The sequence below is a fragment of the Rattus rattus genome, chromosome 2, assembly GCF_011064425.1.
Source record: "Rattus rattus isolate New Zealand chromosome 2, Rrattus_CSIRO_v1, whole genome shotgun sequence".
NCBI lineage: Eukaryota > Metazoa > Chordata > Mammalia > Rodentia > Muridae > Rattus > Rattus rattus.
Genome location: NC_046155.1, coordinates 108,667,685 through 108,674,908, shown reverse-complemented (window position 1 = coordinate 108,674,908; position 7,224 = coordinate 108,667,685). Strand labels below are relative to the sequence as shown.

At 43.4% G+C, this 7,224-nt stretch overlaps 1 pseudogene; it reads left to right on the top strand.

Annotated features, from left to right (window-relative positions):
* Positions 1 to 4,969: 4,969 nt before the first annotated feature.
* On the top strand, positions 4,970 to 6,807 carry LOC116894231 (annotated as a pseudogene).
* Positions 6,808 to 7,224: the final 417 nt, after the last annotated feature.

Sequence of the window (7,224 nt, the reverse complement as noted above, 5' to 3'; positions counted from 1 at the left end):
TGCTTGCAGGATCTTGCAATCTCAGCAGTACGACTTGGACTCTCAGCATTTTGTCCCTATGCAAACCAGCGAACTTAGTGCGGTCTCTCTGAGTGGCTGATTTTATAGGCTGGCTTAGGAGGCAGAACAGCAGACATAAGCATTAACAGCTGCTCAAGAATGCTTCCAGTTGTGCTCCATTAAAGACCCCTGAGGAGAATTCTGAAAGCCAGACCCCATGTGACTGTGGGTCGTTACAGCAGTTTTATTTCTGGAAGGAGCTGTGTCACTTCTGCCACTACTCAAGTCATCAGCCTCTCACCCTCTCTCACTCCCTGGGTAAAGTAGCTGAGGCTGACTTTCTATGGAGCACTGTTCCTCTCAGCTCCTTGCTTTTCTGTGAGCTCTCTTTTTATTTACTGAATGTCTTTGGAGCTGAAGCTTTCTTTCAACAAATACCAATCATGAAATTGTGTGTTAAAAGTAGCCATAGTTGGCTAATGCACTGTTCAGCCCAAGTCCTGAAGAGCATGGGCAATGCTCCAGACACCCAGATCCCTCTCTCAGACAAACACATTTGCAAAGTCAATGATCCAAAGGCAGACTGGTGTCGTTATGTTATTATCAGGATCACGATTCATCATAGTATCTCCCCAAACTTTCTTTACATCCCGAACTTACATGGATAGAACATCATTTCTTTGACGTTGTGAATTTTCGGTACTGATATCTACAGTAACCCTTCTTCATTTGCTATACTACATTTTATAAAGGTATTTCATTTTATCTCTTCCGTTGTGCCTTGTCTAGTTTTACAATCAGACATTAGTGCATTAAGTGATCTCCTTCTGTACTAGTTACCTTTCTGTTGCTATGATAAAACATCGTGATAAGCCAAGGCTACTTAGAGAAGAAAGGGTTTATTTCAGCTTATGGTTCCAGAGGCAGCATGACGGCAAGCATCAGGCTTGGCCCCAGAAGCAGAAAGCGGAAAGTTCACAAGTATAAAGCAGAGAGACAGACAGACACACAGAGACAGACACAGAGACAGAAAGAGAGAGAGACGGAGAGAGAAAGAGACAGAGAGACAGAGAGAGAGAGAGAGAGAGGCAGAGGGAGAAACAGAAAGAGAACTATAAACTCTCAAAACACTCCTCTAGTGCTGTACTTCTTCCAAGCCACCCCTAAATCTCTCCAAACAGCACCACCAACTGGGGACCAAGGGTTTAAATGCCCAAGACTATGGGGGACATTTCTCCCTCAAACCACCATATCTACATTATAAAATGTAATATTATAGAATAAAACAATGGAACTACATGCATGCAGTCCCAGCAATCATAAAGCTAAGACAAGTGGATCATGAGTTCAGTGCATGATCAAACATCTAGGATATTTATGTGCCAGGCCAGGTTACACAGACAGAATCTGTCTCAAAAGACAAAAAGACAAATGAATGAATGAACAAATTAATAAGTACATACATGCATATACAAATAAATTTTAATGCTATAAATTTCATATTATTAATTTATTATAAATTTAAACATTTAAAATATAATTTTGTAGTCTTCTGTTTCTTATACCCCACTTATTTCATAATTAAGCACCTCCTTTTGGAGGTCTTTTATAAGGGGGTCTATGGCTGTTAAATTTTCTCAGATTTTGAGTATTTTCTCTCAGTAACCAATGGAAATTTGACTATAAGAATAATTCTTTAAGCACTTAAAAGATATTTATCCCCATCTCCTATGTCTTCGTTGTTTTACTATTAGAAATCTATGGAAAATTTGTTTTTCTTCCAGTTGTACCTTACATTAAACCTAGATTTTTCTTTCTGTCTGATTTTCTTTCTTTTGTGCTTTCTCTGTCTTCCTTTAAGTGCTGTGTTGCCATGAATGACCTTAAATTTTTGATCCTCTAGCCTCTATCTCCCAACTACTTGGATTGCCAACTACAGGCATGCGTCACCAGGCCAGACCCTTGGGCCTGGCTGTAGGAAGCAAATGACTGTGAACATTCCTTTGAAGTCTGTAGCATATCTCTGGCCCCTTTCTCCCATGTTAGTTCTGCTTCTTGAGCCTTGTGATATGAGACCTCTTCCCCACAAAATGCCCCTTATCATAATGTTCTGCCTCACTGTGACCCAGGAACACTGGAACCAAATGAATGACTACAGACTGAATCTTCTGAGATGGTGACCTAAAGCAGCTTTCTTTCTTTAAATTGATCCACTTACGTGTTTTGTTACAGCACCAAAAAGTTAATGAAAGCATTTAAACACATGGATAGACCATTAAGCTATGACAATTAAAATTGTCAGCACAAAGAAAGCAATGGAGTCATTGAGACTGAATCATTTCCCAAAACTCACAGCTGTACAATTCAAAAGTATATATTCAATATTTTAAATTCCCAATGATCTTGGTACACAGACACTGCAATGTGTTTCTTTAGGTGTTTCACAGGTAACAGTGCATGTCTATTCAGAAGGCGAACACATGATATTCAGAACCATTTGGATCAAAACTTGCTGTTATTGTTGACTTTATTCCTAGTTACATGAAGAAGTTCAGTCTTAAAAGACCTTCTATAGATAAATGGATTAAGAAAGAGGCTTTACTTTAGCCATGAGCATCAACTTTTGTCCCCTTGAGACTCGGTTTAGAGAACAGCAACATTACAGCACCCAGACATTCTATGACTCAAGAGCAATGTGTCAATAGCCTCATTTTACTTTTCATTGTCGTGAGACTTACTTGGAGCCATTGATGAGAGAAGCCCCAGGGGGGAAAGCACATTGCAAATGTCCTCCCTAATTACGGACTGAATTTTATTATCACTTTTCTAGTGATAATGCAGAGTCTTAAGCATTTTAATGAAAAGTCATTTGAGTTCTTTGTGCCATCTGTTTCTGGTACATTTCATTCCTGGGTCTTTGTGTCAAAAGGTGGGGGCTTCACTGCCAAGTGTTATCATCAGAATGGAAGTCAAGAGTGACAACGCAACACAGACATGAGTGAACTGGAAATGAAAAACGGAGCAGGAAACCATGAATTAGATTTCAGAGGTATAAATGACCTCTGAATAGCATATGAATGTAGGACTTCACTGTGTATTGATTCAGTTGCTCTGATTCTAAGGATGAGTATGTCCCTGGAGGCTCAATTATGTGGAGTATCTTACAGCAATGTTGTACTGGCATGGAACAATAGTCTATGCGTCATCTTCCCTGTTTATAGAAGTTGGAAGCTTGTCCTTCTAAATTACCATTTTAAACTTTCTTTTATCTACACCTTGGGACTGTGTCAAAAATAGCTAGGACTTATCAGGAGTTCAGACAAGCAAATCTATATTAATTAATCACGACTCCTTGTATTAGTGTGGCAACTCAATGATTAAGAGGCCCCAGCAACAAACAGACCTCAGTGAGTTTGCAGTTACCATCATTAACAACAGGCCACTGAAGCAATTTTGAAAACTGTACTTTTCAGGAGAGCTGTGACCGTTACATCAGTAGAGGGGTCAGGAAGGATCAGAGGAGGGGCAGGCATTATGGAAGAGAAAAGAAAGTTATGAAGACTGAGGGAGTCTGTAGGAGCTCCCAGGGGTCCAGGTGAATTGATTATATTGGTCTTCCTGTGGGGTTCATTTCCCCTTCAGGGCCTTCAATCCTTCCCCCCACCTCGTCCCTAACCTTGGGCCAATGTTTGGGTGTCTGCATCTGTTTCTGTACCTTCCATATGTATTTACATAATAGTTGGGCTAATTTATATTATTACCAACAGGGTACAGGTCGCCCCTTTGACTGTACTGAGTACCTTTGACCCTGCTGTACCCAGAGCCTCTCAGAGGACAGTTATGCTAGGCTTCTGTCATGCCTGTCCTTTGGGGTCTAGGTTATTTCACTCAAGATATTTTCCAGTTCTATCCATTTGCCTGCAAAATTCATGATATCTTTGTGTTAAGTTGCTGAATTCCATTGAGTATATGTACCATATTTTCTGTATCCATTCTTCAGTCAAGGGACATTGGGTTGTTTCTCTTTTCAAACTTGTAAAATTTGGTTGAAAAAAAAAAAGCATGTGAGAAAGAAACAGAATCAACCAGTTATTTTTAAGAATATTATGTTCCAGACATAAAATGTTAAGCACTGAAGGATCTGTGTTAAGTGCTTGATAAGATGCTAGAGGAGCTCAGAAGAGTCAAAGGGGCAACCTGCACCCTGCTGGTAATAACGTAAATTAGCCCAGCCACTATAGAAATAAGAATGGAAGTCTTCAAAATACTAAAACTAGAACCACCAAACGGTCCTGCTACCCTACTCCTGGAAATTTCCACCCAAGGAATCGAAGTCAGCACACAGGAGAGAGACACCTGCATGCTCACCTTGTTGACAGAAGTATTTATAACAGTCAAGCTGTAAAATCAACCTAGGTGTCCACCACCAAATGAATGAATAGTGATACACATGAACGAATAGCCTGTACACACGATAGAGTATAATTTCCTTATAGAGGATTGAAATTATGACATTTGCAAGGCAGTGGATGGAACCAGAAAATCTCCATGTCATACAAGATAAGCCAGCTACAGGAAGACAAACACTACATGTTTTCTTATATGCAAATCTAGATATTAAAGGCATGAAAGTAAAGGAACTATTTAGGAAGAAGAAAAGGACCAGTATAGAAGAGGATGAACAAGAGAGGGTGATAGGGGATTGAATGATCAAAGTACATTTTATATTAGAGAGAGAGAGAGAGAGACAGACAGAGAGAGAGAGAGAGAGAGAGAGAGAGAGAGAGAGAGAGAGAGAGAGAGATCTCATTATTTAAAAAAAAAAAAATTATGTGGCAGGCGCTGAGACCTGAGATGGTGGTGGTGGCTGCTGCCACTGGCCAGTTTCTTCAGAAAACCAGTTTTCTCAGGATCCTGGGCTAGACTTCAGTCGGCGATAAAAGCAGCAAGGCTGGCTACCATATTCAAGATGTCCAGTAAAAGGCCCAACACAGATGGGAGTACAGACTTAGCTAACAGAATCCTGTCTAGCAGTCCAGAAGAAATGTCTGGAGCTGAAGAGGGGAGGGAAACATCTTCAGGGATTGAAGGAGAGACCTCAGACCTGAGTTTGAGCTTGACTGGGGACGATGCTAGCCCCAACCACACTGGCACAGAAAGTCGTGGCACAGACACAGAGAGCTCAGGTGAAGAAAAGGACTCTGACAGAATGGAGGACACAGGCCATTATTCCATCAACGAAGAAAACCGAGTTCACGGCCACTCAGATGAAGAGAAGGAGAAGCAACCTCAGCACCATGTACAGCGCAAACGGGCCAGGGGTGACCAGGACTCATCAGATGATGAGCGAGCCCTGGAAGACTGGGTATCTTCAGAGACAACAGCTTTACCCCGGCCTCGCTGGCAAGCCCTTCCTGCTCTTCGGGAGCAGGAATTGGGTTCAAGAGCCCGCTTCATGTATGAGGCTTGTGGAGCAAGAGGCTTTGTACTGCGTTTCCGCCTTCAGCATGGGCTTGAGGACCAAACAGGTTGTGTCAATACTTTGCACTTTAACCAGCATGGCACCTGGCTTGGGTGCAGCGGCAGCCCGTACTGGACTTTGAGAGTGACCACAAAAGTGATGTCTTCCAGGCCAAGTTCCTTCCTAACAGTGGTGACTCCGCCCTGGCTATGTGTGCCCGGGATGGGCAGGTACGAGTCGCAGGACTGTCTGCTACACAGTGCTGCAAGAACACCAAGCGTGTGGTCCAGCACAAGGGAGCATCCCACAAGTTGGGCCTAGAACCAGACTCTCCCTGCACGTTCCTGTCAGCTGGTGAAGATGCTGTTGTCTTCACCATTGAACTAAGACAAGACCGGCCAGCTTCAAAACTGGTGGTGACAAAAGAGAAGGAGAAGCAAGTGGGGCTGTATACAATCTACATGAACCCTGCCAATACCCACCAGTGGGTGGACGAGATCAGCTGGTTAGGATTTATGACCAGAGGAAAATTGATGAGAATGAGGACAATGGAGTCCTGAAAAAGTTCTGTCCTCACCCCTTGGTGAACAGTGAGTCCAAAGCAAACATCACCTGCCTCGTGTACAGCCACGACGACGGCACGGAGCTCCTGGCCAGTTACAATGATGAAGACATTTACCTTTCAACTTTCTCACAGTGATGGGGCCCAGAATATTAAGAGATATAAAGGTCATAGAAATAATGGTTCAGTAAAAGGCGTCAATTTCTTTGGCCCCAAGAGTGAGTTTGTGATGAGCGGTAGTGACTGCGGTCACATCTTCCTCTGGGAGAAGTCATCTTGCCAGATCATTCAGTTCATGGAAGGGGACAAGGGAGGTGTGGTAAACTGTCTTGAGTCCCATCCTCACCTACCTCTTTTGGCAACCAGTGACCTAGACCATGATGTGAAGATCTGGGCACCGACAGCAGAAGACAGCTCAGTTAACCACTGAGCTAACAGGGTTAAAGGAGGTGATCAAGAAGAACAAGCGAGGGGTTGGGGATTTAGCTCAGTGGTAGAGCGCTTGCCTAGCAAGCGAAAGGCCCTGGGTTCGGTCCCCAGCTCCGGAAAAAAAAAAAGAAGAAGAACCAGCGGGATGAAGACAGCTTGCATCACACTGACCTCTTTGATAGTCACATGCTGTGGTTCCTTATGCATCACCTGAGTGAGACAGAGACGCCATCATTGGCGCTGGCGAGAACCTGGGGTTGGGGCCACAGATTCGGACTCTGATGAATCTCCCAGCTCCTCAGACACATCCGACGAGGAGGAGGGCCCTGACCCGGTGTAGTGCATGCCATCCTGAGGCCCCAAACTTGGGAGGGATAGACTGGGGCTGCTGACCCACTCCTGCTTGGGCCGCTCTTTTTCAGCCCCAGGCCCTTACATTCAACAGAAATGCACTTTGGACTTTTTGTTTAAATAAAAGAAAGATATCGGAGGAGGACAGAGCACAGGAGGTTGAGCCAGCAGAGAACCCCTAGAAGTGAGAGATGAAATGAGCCCTGAATGAGGTTCCCTGGAAGGTGCGAAGGGCTCAGAGAAATGGGCCTCTCCCTGAAGCCTTTTGTCAACTGGCTTCTTTTTCTTATTATTCTTTTGTTTCTTTTGTGGGGTAGGGAGTATAGTACCAATGGACCAGAGAAAAGGGTGGGAATGCCGCTCTCTTTGGTTTAGGGTTTTCAACTTTTTTTTTTCCCTTTGTTTTTTAAGAAGTCTGACA